This window comes from Balaenoptera borealis, assembly GCF_965194805.1.
Source record: "Balaenoptera borealis genome assembly, chromosome: 6".
In the NCBI taxonomy this organism is placed as follows: Eukaryota; Metazoa; Chordata; class Mammalia; order Artiodactyla; family Balaenopteridae; genus Balaenoptera; species Balaenoptera borealis.
Genome location: NC_138863.1, coordinates 52,359,094 through 52,370,982, shown reverse-complemented (window position 1 = coordinate 52,370,982; position 11,889 = coordinate 52,359,094). Strand labels below are relative to the sequence as shown.

The 11,889-nt window shown below is 37.3% G+C and overlaps 1 long non-coding RNA gene across 1 annotated transcript in view; it reads left to right on the top strand.

Annotated features, from left to right (window-relative positions):
• Positions 1 to 6,956: 6,956 nt before the first annotated feature.
• LOC309631339 overlaps positions 6,957 to 11,889 on the top strand; it is a 424,491-nt gene continuing 419,558 nt past the window's right edge. The window contains exon 1 of the long non-coding RNA XR_014246207.1: positions 6,957 to 8,682. This is a non-coding gene — a long non-coding RNA (uncharacterized lncRNA). The remainder of the gene's footprint in view (positions 8,683 to 11,889) is intronic.

The window sequence follows — 11,889 nt, the reverse complement described above, 5'->3', positions numbered from 1 at the left end:
GATTATTATTATTTTACAGTGAGTAGTACACACATACCTTGCAAGAAATCTTAAGGTATAATAGCAAAATTACATCCACGTTAGAATGTGGTAAAGAGCAAGATTGATGACACTCTCAAAATTGAATTCCTGATGTGGAGATCAAAAAATGTGAGGAAGGAGGTGAGATATACATGAAACAAATAAAGATTTAACCATAGAATCATGTGTTCCTTAGGAGAAAACATGAACTGTTAGAAAAGGAACATCTAAAGATGTAACTTAAAAACTTACTTTAGAGGAAAAAGAAAAAGAAATGACCTGACTGTGCTGGTCAAAAGGGTCACCACATTCTAGGCAAAATCACTGAAAAAAGAGATTCACACCTGGACTAAGTGTAACACAAATTTTAGTCATAAAAATAAAAAGAAAGCCCAGAAATTACAAAAACAAGAGATCTACAATGTAGTAAAAATGAAGCAGTCCTCAGATTTCTCCTCTACAATGTATGTCAGAAGAAAATGAGAAAATGAAACATCTACAGATTTGAGGAGGAAATTGTAATCCCAAATATTTATACACAGCCAAGTTGTCTTTCATGTATGAGGACAACAGAACTACATTCACAGATGTGCAAACCTTAATCAAAGTTTTACAGAATGTATTGCCCACATACCTGTAAAAAAAAAAAATCCTAGAAAAGATATTCCAACCAAGCTAGAGATTGCTGAAAATTAATAGCTCAAGAATGAAAAGCATAGGATATAAAATCACTTACAAACCTTTCTACCCAAGTTTCACCACAAACTTCAATTTCTACAGTCTGCTTTTCTTTACTTAAAATTTGTCCTGAGAGATTTTTAATTATGATTTTTCATTCATTTCTTTTCACAGAGATATTTTTCATTCTTTTGTATGGCTTTTTTTTTTTATAGCTCCATAGTATTCCATTTTATGGATACACCATAACTTATTAAACCAGTCTGCCATTGATGGACATTGAGATTGTTTTCAATATTTTGCTATTTCAAAGAATGATGGAACTCTATTTGTAGGATAAATTTCCAGATTTGGTATTACTGGGTCCAAAAGTATATGCATTTGTGATTTTGATATTCACTATCAAATTGTACCACATAGTACTTGTACAGTTTTTTACTTCTGTCTTTAATGTGTGGGAGTACTCATTTCCCCAAAGTATCATTAACGCAGTGTATTATCAAATTTGGATTTTTATCAGTCTTCTAGGTAAAAAATGATACCTCAGTGTAGTTTGAATTTATCATAAGTGAATTGGAGTACTTTTTCATGTGTGTTAAGAACCATTTTTTCCCTTTACATGGACTGAGTGTTCATACCCTTTGTCTATTTTTATAATGAGTTGTTACTCTTCCTATTAATTTCTAGCAGCTCTGTATATATTAGGGAGATTGGCTTTTTGTCTGTGATATGAGTTGCAAATGTTTTCTGGTTTGCCATTTTTCTTTTGACTTTTCCTAAGTTTTAGATATTTAGGTATTTGTTTTAACATGCATGCATTTTAATATATATGCAATATACATATTTTATAACTCGATTTTGAGTCATAGTTTGTCTTTCCTTCCCTAAGATTATAAAGGAATTTTCCCATTTTTATTCTATGACTTTTTTTTTACATTTATATCTTTCATTTAACCGAAATATATCTTGGTGTACATGGTGAGGTATGAATCCCATATATTTCTTTTGGTTTATTCAACATTGTTTATTAAATAGTTCATCTTTTACCTACTGATTGCATTGCCATTTGTATCAATTATTAAATCCCAATGTGTATTTTGGTCCAACTAGTGTTCTCTAAGGAATGAGATTCTGGGTAGTTCTTATTTTTTCTTTTAATTTTTTTTTATGTTTAAAATTTACTACAACAAACATATGACTTTTATAATTAGGAAAAAATAAATTTTAAGTTTTCTTCTCAAAGCTAACATATAAAAGTATGTGCATTCTATAGAACCTTAATTATGTTTTTAAAAATGTAGAAACAGCACAAATAAAATACTCTAAAATATTAACAGTGATTCTCTCCTCATAGTTTCACTATGGCTTACTTTTTCCTTCTTTTTTTTTTCTGTTGCTTTTACAGTTTTATACACTAGTGTATGAAAAATCTCTAAGTTAAAAAATTAAGTTTTTGTGGTAAATGAAATATGTCTTGTGTCACAGAGGAATTTGAGGTTATCTTATGTATTTAAAGTATTATGTGGAAATTAAATATGTTACTTTCTGTCACTGACTTTGATTAACATTACTTAGATTTTCAGATCACATTAATTCAACTCCAAATTCCTCTCACATTCATCAAAAAAGCATGTTGACTGCCAACTCCATTCAATCAAATATCTATATACTTTTTTTATGAAGTACTAGAAGAAACATTAAAATATATTCCTAAACTTCTGCTTGTAATAATTTCCGAACTAAAATTTTAGTTACAGAAATAGAAACACTAATAGTGCCACTATATTGATAGCAGTGTCATAATTTGTGACTTATATGTGCTTATTATGGAATAACGAACCTCAAAACATCCTCACTTTGACATAGCAGTTTTGTAAATTAGACACTTCAGAATAATTATTTTTCTTTTTATGGAAAAACAAAATTCTCTGACATAATTTTTCGGTGAGTCATATCTTTAAATTTTAGGTTTATATAAAAGGAATACAAATAATTGAGCTTTTATCAATCCTTTTAATCTTTTACATTTGTATCCCCTTGCATAATGGTCTCAAGGGACTTTTTAATTAATAAATAAGCAGTGAGGTTTCAAAACACCAGGCAAATACACAGACATAATTTATCACTGAACTTGGAAGAGTTCATTCTTTGTTTTAAACCGAATGACAAAGCAGAACAAGTCCTTAAGCCCTGAATTTTAAGTTTTCAAAATTTCATTTATATTCCCTCCCTTTCATTTAATATTTCTTCTCAGAAACAGCACCTACTTAAAAAACAAAGTCAGCTTTAGATTCGTAAATTCTGTATTTATAGAACTCAAATTAATGTGGGATTTCCATAACCTAAGATGACATAGTTATTAAGAATAGCACCCCTAAGATTTTTACCTTGTGTCTGACCACAGAAAGAGATGTAAAGTACAATTATAGTCAGGATTCTCCAACCCAAATGTGCTTGTTAAGTTTGTTTATCCAGTCAAACCACATGCCACACAGCTGCGAACTATTTAGAGAAGGTTTACTAGACACTCCTCTGTCTAGGAATGTTTTCTTTCTTTTTGATTTTCTGCCTCATATCACACTGGGGACTACTTAATGTGACTACATTAAATATTTTCTGAACCACTGCTATTTCTAAATAGTTCTGATGTCTTTGGGGGCATACTTCCCTCAAAAGCCAGATTTCCTTGGAAGGGATTCTGGTTCAATTAATTAATTTAGCATATTGAGTATGTAGGTTGACACAAACAACCACAATTATTGTTTTGTCTAACAATGGCCTAGGTGCTGGGGCTGAAGCAGGGAATAGGGCACACAGATGGCTATTTTTATGGAGAGTACATCCTGGTGGGGGAGACCTAAAATCAATAAACAACCAAATAATGAAAAGAGAACATTCCAGAAAGAACTGATATGCACATAAAGAATAACTGGGTGACAAGTTTCCTGAAAAGCCTTTTTCAGGTCTATTTTCTAAAGAATCTAGAAGAGCATAATTCACATCAAGAGGCAGCAAATCTCTATCATGTTCCCTTTCCCTCATTGAGACTTTAGAGGGAGAAATAAAGATGGGGAACCCAAAACCAAATCCAACGAAACCAAACCCAAAAAATATATATATATATATATGGTTGGCGGGGACAGAGCAAAGAAAAGGTATAGGCAGAACTGCTGGCAGTAAAATAGCCAGCGAGCATGAACACCAAGACCAAGTGGCTGGGGGAACATGTACCCACAGTAAGTGTGGGCATCTTGAGCTGCCGTCAGTGTTACAGAGGCTCTAGGCCTGTAGAACTGGAAGTGACCTTTGGTCATTTATTCCAACCTTCCTGTCTTACAAATGTCATGGCTGGCACCTGAAGAGTGATGAGACTCACCCATGTCATGGCTAGAAATTTAGAACCAGAACTAGAAGTTAGCCTTCCTGGTAAATTTAGTTTACATCACTAGCAATATTTGCTTTCATCTGGGTTATTTGTGATGTGGGTACTAAAAAACATGGTTCCTGAGCTAGAATCAAGAAGTGATAGTGTGAGATTTAGGTAGTCACAAAAGTAGGTATTCAATAAGTTTATTATATGGTAAATAATGTATCTGTGCATCAGAACATCCTGCAAATTATTAGTGAAACTGGCTCGTGGATCCTCTTCTGTTGGGGTTATGGAGAAACACAAGCCCTGTTCCTTTTCCCCAAAATGATGAACCAAAAGCAGCTTGAAAATTGAAAAGCTAAAGGAACTTGTGTTGAAGAGAAGTACTTAAAAAGGCCCAAACTAGAGACCAAAAAAAAAAAGAAGATGATTAGCTCTTTAGTTATTTGGAAGGAATTCTAGTGAAGATTAAAAAACACTGTGATCTGGTCTGTGGTTAAATCCCATGACATATAATTTTAGCAATCATCTGGGAGACAGCCAGTGGTGGGGTGTAATTGTGGAAATGCTGACATAGCAGAACACAGTGGAAACCAAATTAATTTTCAACATGTGTACCCAAGACCTAATAAGAAACTTCCGTGGGTGATGAGAAAATCATTGAGAAATAAAAAAGTGAGAATATGTGAGTAAATATAGAAAATGAACTGAATTCTCCCTCCCATCTCTATGATCTTTCCACTAGCCCTTTGTGCCCTAATCTGAGGGAATAGCAGCGCCTTGGAAATCTTCCCAACAAATCCTCTGAGTGAAGGTAAGAAGCTGGATTAATGTTTCAAGGAACTTTTTAAAGCAACCTGCTTCTACTGACATGAGGAGAAAGTTAATTAAAAAGAAGAATACCTAAACTGTATTTTTGATGTTGTTATTAAAAAAAAAAAGCATTAGATAACAACTATAACAATAACTGTGAATTTACCATGGACTCAATTAGGGGCCCAGGAAAACTATAAAATCTCACATGAAGGTAGAGTTTAGAGATGGCAGCTGCTTTGAGACCCTTTTAGAAACAGAAGGGGAACAAGAGAAACAGTAGGTCATCTAACATATGGAATTCAGAACTTCACATCACATATTCTCAAACCAGCCTGCCGTTGGAAGGTACTAAATTTCTCTTGGCTACAGAGTCTGCTTTTGTTAAAAGCCTATAACCCTTTCATTGTCTGGAGTAAGTGATAATAAACACTTTGTCAGATAGGGGGTACCATGGGTGGGCTCAGTAAAAAGCAGAAGCAAGAGGTATACTTTTTGTTAGATTTCAGTTCAGTTCCATGTAACAGAAGTTTCAGACAAGAGAAGAGAAAACATAGCTATACCTGAGCAATGGTAAATGGGATTCCCTATTAAGGATGGCTTGATCATGGTATTCTTTATCTTCTGTTAGTTATCTAATGCTGCATAACAAAGTGCCCCCAAATTTAGCATCTTAAAACAGCAATAAGCATGTATTGTCTCACACAGTTTCTGTGGGTCAGCAATTCAAGAATGGCTTATATGAGGTGGTTCTGGCCCCAGGTGCCTTATGAGGTGATGGTCAAGGTGTCGGGGCATTCACGCAGCTGTAGGCAAGAGGACTCAGTTCCTTGCTGGCTGTTAGCGGGAGGCCTCAGTTATTCAGCACGGGGGACTCTCCACAGGGCTGCTTTTCATGGCATGGCAGTTGACTCCCCTCAGAATGAATAATCAAAGGTCAAAGTGAAGCCTTAATGACTTTTGCCCTAGCCTTGCAAGTTACACTCCTTCATTTCCACAATAGCCTATTGGTTATATGAGCTTACTGGTTACATGTCAGCCCTACTCAGTGTGTTGGGGGGATTATACAAGGGCATGAATACCAGGCGTTGAGACCCATGGAACCATCTTGAAGACCACCTACCACAGTCATTTACACACCAACATGAAAATTTTTTGCCTTTTCTACCACATACCACTTACACTCTTATTTATTTAATATTTTTCTTTATGTGAACTTTTTAAACAAACCCATCTCAGGCAACAATAGCCATGAAATCATAGATTTGCTGTGGTCTTTATTTTCATATACTAATCTCCACATAAAAATATAACTATCAAAACAAAATGTGATTTTTCTTATATCTCCTAATAGCAACTCAGGCATCACCAGTGTTATAGGTACTACCCTTTGCAAAACGCCACTGGCCACAAACTTGAGTGGGTCTTGCCTGAAGGAGATTCTTACAAGTCTAGTGTAAGTCAGGAGGCATTTGTTTCATTTGACACCTTCACTTACACTAAATTCCCTAGAAGTCTAAGATAATAGTGCTCAGGGGTAGACTTCAACACTGCCACATAGTGCATTTGCTGCAGTGGTTATAACTGTCACTTGCCAGCTATTTTTTGCAATTATTTAAATCGGAAACAGTTTAAAGAATTGAATGGTAAGGGTAAAGCAGATTGTTCTCAGGACATAAAACTAAACTCACCTTATTATGTATTGTTACCCTGCTGTCCACTCTCATTACCAAAGGCCATAAAGCAATTTTAAGTGTTCCCTGGAATGTCACCAGCAATAAACGTTTTTGCTTTACTGTTCTGTCGAGTTGAATGTTAACAGTTATATTTTAGAACTCTTACAGCTGGGAAATCTAAAAATGCCGTCTGGTCTTTAAGAATTCATTAAAATATTTGCTTTGGGTAACCTTGGTATTACCTTAAGTATGGTTGGGGAAATAATGTCATAATCACTGAATTTTATTAGCTACCAGCCCTTTTTATCATAAAATGCAGTGTTATGAAACCTAGAGCCTGTTCTGTCCCATGCTAGTGACTTTACCTCTTCTATCTATCTATCTATCTATCTATCTATTTATTTATGGCTGTGTTGGGTCTTCGTTTCTGTGCGAGGGCCCTCTCCAGTTGCGGCGAGCGGGGGCCACTCTTCATCGCGGTGCGCGGGCCTCTCACTATCGCGGCCTCTCTTGTTGCGGAGCACAGGCTCCAGACGTGCAGGCTCAGTAGTTGTGGCTCACGGGCCCAGCCGCTCCGCGGCATGTGGGATCTTCCCAGACCAGGGCTCGAACCCGTGTCCCCTGCATTGGCAGGCAGATTCTCAACCACTGCGCCACCAGGGAAGCCCTACCTCTTCTCTTGATGGTATGTCCATGAACCCTGACTGTGCTTTCCTGAGAGTACTGTATTTATTGCTGTCCTTCATGGCCAAAGGTGACAATACAGATGATGTTATAGTGTGGCTGATGGGAAGAATCTCTGTGCCGAGTACCCAGAGTATCTCCCGTACTTCAGCCTGAAAAGCCTACGACCATTTGCAGGGTTGAGATTCTGTGATTTTATCATATACCTGTCAGGTTTACATTTTTACTTCATTTGAGAAGAAAATAATCCCTTTTACTTTAGTTCTAAATTCATGTCTGAATTAATATAACTATTGCATTTTTAATTAGGTTTTCTTCACCATTCTGTTTCATAAAATGAGGGAATTGTGGGGAACCTCAAAGCAGTACGTGCCTCCGCCATGCCGACGCCGTTATTTCCAGAGTATTTCCTCTTCCTTCGTCAGTTTCCTCTTATTAGAAAATATAACTTCTAAAATTTGCAACTTAAAACTATATTTGTGGGACTCCCCTGGTGGTCCGGTGGTTAAGACTCCGCGCTTCCACTGCAGGAGGCGCGGGTTCGATCCCTGGTCCAGGGAACTGAGATCCTGCATGCTGCACGGCGCGGCCAAAAAATAAACAAACAAAAACCTATATTTGCCCAGCCTCTGCTTCATTAAGACAAGGGAGAGAAAGATCAGCCTAGAGTATGCTTGACACAGTTAATACCCGGTCTCTTTTATACTATGTGTGACTTGGACATTTTTTAAAGGTGATTGATGCAATTATTTTTCTGTTCCTTTACAATCAAGTAGGAAGTGTGGTGCATCTTCATAATAAAAAACTCACTGAGCTAAATTAGATAAAAAGAGATGTACTGTAAGGCTATAAAGGACCACTGCACATGTATCTAAGAAAAAGAGTCCAAGTAGATCTGGAGCTAAAAGTGGATCTGAAGGTCATGCTCAGGGGTTGTTCTTTCTGTCTGTCTCAAGCACCTTGTGTTTTCTGTCATCATTGTTTTTCCTCTTTGCTTCTTCACTCTGAAACAGCTTCCTCTTCTTGCCACTGGCCCCCCAGCCCTTATACCACATGACTATTTCAGTGCCAACCACCATCTAATAAATATCTGTGTGTCTCCAATCAAGTTAGAGAAAAAGAAAGAGATCTGAATGTTAATTATATTTTCCCTGTATAGATTCTAAGGGAGATGATATTAATGATAGTCCCTCGTTTATGGAATGGGATGAGGACTATGGTCATACAAGATTACATAAGGGGGCTTCCCTGGTGGCGCAGTGGTTGAGAATCTGCCTGCCAATGAAGGGGACACGGGTTCGAGCCCTGGTCTGGGAGGATCCCACATGCTGCAGAGCAACTAAGCCTGTGAGCCACAACTACTGAGCCTGCGCGTCTGGAGCCTGTGCTCCGCAACAAGAGAGGCCGTGACAGTGAGAGGCCCGCGCACCGCGATGAAGAGTGGCCCCCACTCGCCGCAACTGGAGAAAGCCCTCACACAGAAACGAAGACCCAACACAGCCAAAAATAAATAAATAAATAAATAAAATTTTAAAAATAAAATAACAGTGCCCTCATACCGGTGGGAAGGAAAAGGGATCCAGACTCACTTTTCCATGACTTAGCATATACCTTCTTTCCCAGCTTTATTCCCCAGAGGCCATCCTCACATAACCAAAGTCTGAGCTAGGATGAACAGGCTTCTAGATTCTCCTTGTCTTTTCATAATTCTATCACTTTGTTCATGTTATGCTACCTCCTCATCAAAAATCCATTTCAGCAATTTCCACAACTACATCAAGACCAAACCCCAATGCTACTTTCTCCAGGCAAAACTAACCTCTCCTTCCTCTCAACTCTTATGGCACTTGGTTTAGTACTTACATTACCTCTGTCACATTATGCCTTGCACTAAACTGACTGTATCATCTGCCGTCTTGGAGTGTAAGAAATATCTTATTCGCCTCTCAGATTACTCACATATGAGGCCAAGCACAGTGCATGGCACATTTGAGCGCTCAGTAAATGTTTTTTGAATTGAATGAAAAGATAAGTAACGCAGGGACCTATGTGGTTTGCATAGGGTGTGTTCTATCCAGATTTTTACAGTATAGTACTAGAAAACAGTAGGCTGAAGCATGTGCACCTAAGTATGTGCATTTCCATGATGAAGATATGTTGGTCTCTTGCTGATAAAGTAATGAACTTTCACCTACCTGCCACATAGTCTGTCCTGAAGATAAATGGGAGTGTGAACATGTAAACACTTTGGAAAGTAAAAACATGCTCGATAAATAAAAGCCATTGTTTATTTCTGTATACTATATAGAGTAGGATCCCTATAATTCAGTGTCTCTCCGGACTATGGGTGATCATGATAGTTTTGGTTAATCTGAACCCTCCAGGTCAGTGCTACTCAAGTTGTGAACCATGGACCACTGCCAATCCAAGAACTGTTACTGGTGTATAATGAGATAAATGGAAACATTTGGAGTCAGCATTTAAAAACCTCTGAAGCAACTTGACAGAACAATATAACTAAGTAATTTAATAATAAAAATGTGACTTATGTCTCTACACTTTTGTTGTATTAATTTCATTTTGCCAGTAATTCATTTCCATTGCTGTGTGATAGGATTCACAGTAGATTGAGAACGAAAACAAAACATCAAAAAAGCTGGTCCTTCAGTGTAGATAGTTTGAGAAGCACTGCTTTAGGTAATTCTTTCCAGAATGGAAGATACCCACATTGTGTACATGGGAGTGTTGGGAAAAAAGATAAAAATAAACCGGTAGACATTATGAAATACTAGTATCAACAAAACTCAGTGAAAGTTGATATAATTATCAACAAAAGTTGGTGTAAAGGAACAATATAGTGAATGATAGTGAGAAAAAGCATCTGAAATGTAACAGTTCTGATTCATAGTGTTCATTTTGAGCAGTCTTCCCAAAATGTTCTGTGCATCTTTAACAATCCTTTATGCAATCTCCTCTCGCTAGTAACTAAGCTTACATTCTGGAACTTTTAGAGAAAATAACATGCTCCCCTGTTGTTAAATGAGTTTGGGTGTTGTGCTTGCTTGAAGAAAACATCTATGCACCCATTTAATTAACGTGAACAAGAATCCTCCAGTCATCTGTAAGTCTTCTCTATGAAAAATCCCTTCAGGAAGTCAATAATTCAGTGTCTTTAAAATACAACTGAGCTTTGGTTATCCTTTGCTTTTTTTTGCCAGTTTGACACTGAATTTTTATGGAAAGTCTTCTTAACCTGGGTCAGGATGATATTTTGAGTAAACAGTATGTGGTTCTAATTGTCGGAGCATCTTGTTTTTCCAGATTACCAAGATAATACATTTCACAGGGGTCTTAAAAATGTTCTACAGATTTCTGATACTGTAGAAAGTAATATTTGCCAGTGTCTTAAAATTTAGTGTTCATGAATCATGTTACAGATTTTGATTTGAGGACTCAGGGATTTATTATGTAGATCACAAAATCAGAGGGTAGGGACTGGATTCAGTGTCAGGTTTTGTGCTGTGCCTGATGGGGTGGGATTGCTCAGAAATGGTTCTTAATGCTTAGGAGACAGAGTCCTTGATATTGCATCAGGACTTGATATTGCATTCTAAGCAAAACAGGAGGATGTTTTGATCCATTTATAATGTAATTTTAACTTTCCTATGTTCCATTTCACTTTTCTTTCCTTCCCCTGGCAGGCAGATCTGGCCTCAGGCTGCCCAGGACCTGTTTGAACTGAAATTGGAAACCTGGACAAGCCTGGGGTTATGGTCCTCTAGGGTACATGCTCCACGTCTACCCCTTTCCTCCTACTTTTCAGACTCAGATTATCTTGACTCATTTTGCAAAGTAGCCTGTATTTCCTCCAGAGTCTTTTAAAAAAGAAATTAGAATGTTTCATAAGGCTAAAGATGCTCCATTAAAGAGAAAGTCTGTTTCCTGCTCGCCAAATTGTTTCCTATAATGCATTAATATCCAAGTCTGCTCTAAATGTGTATTTTAAATTACCCCTTCTATAATTGTTTGTGGGGAGGTAAAGAAAATCTAGATTATACCCACTAGAAGTTTTGAAGGCTTTGCTAACTTTTTAAATTCTTTGTAGTTCAGTAAGCATAAATTTAAATCCAAGGATATAATTTTTTTTTAAATGAGATGGCTTCTTGATTTTTCACCTTATCTTTGCCTCTTGATCTTGCTGTCTTAGGAATTCTTGATGGCTCTTTCCTGACTGTCTTTCCGGTCTGACTTTTCTCAAGACAAATCCCAAACCATGATATACCCATAATGAACTTTCTTCAGCCATGGGTTTAGCTACAGCTGTTCCAGAACACTCCCTCCACCTTCCCTTGGCCCTGAAGACATTTCTAGGCTCCCTAATCCATCAGGCCATCCCTCACCAGCTCTCCCATTCTGCTGCCTGTGCTCTTCCTCCCAATGACAGATCCATCACTTCTGATCCTAGATTTTTCTCTCCACCTGCAGCTTAGACATGATGTTTTGATCTTCCCTTATCTCTCTTCCTGTCCTTATTGAACATTCCGCCTCCCTAGACGCACAGTAGTTAGTTCCAGTTTCACTATCACCCAGTTCCCCCTTTTCTTTTAAATTCCTCTCCACTCCTAAACCCAGTTCTGGCTTCAAGTG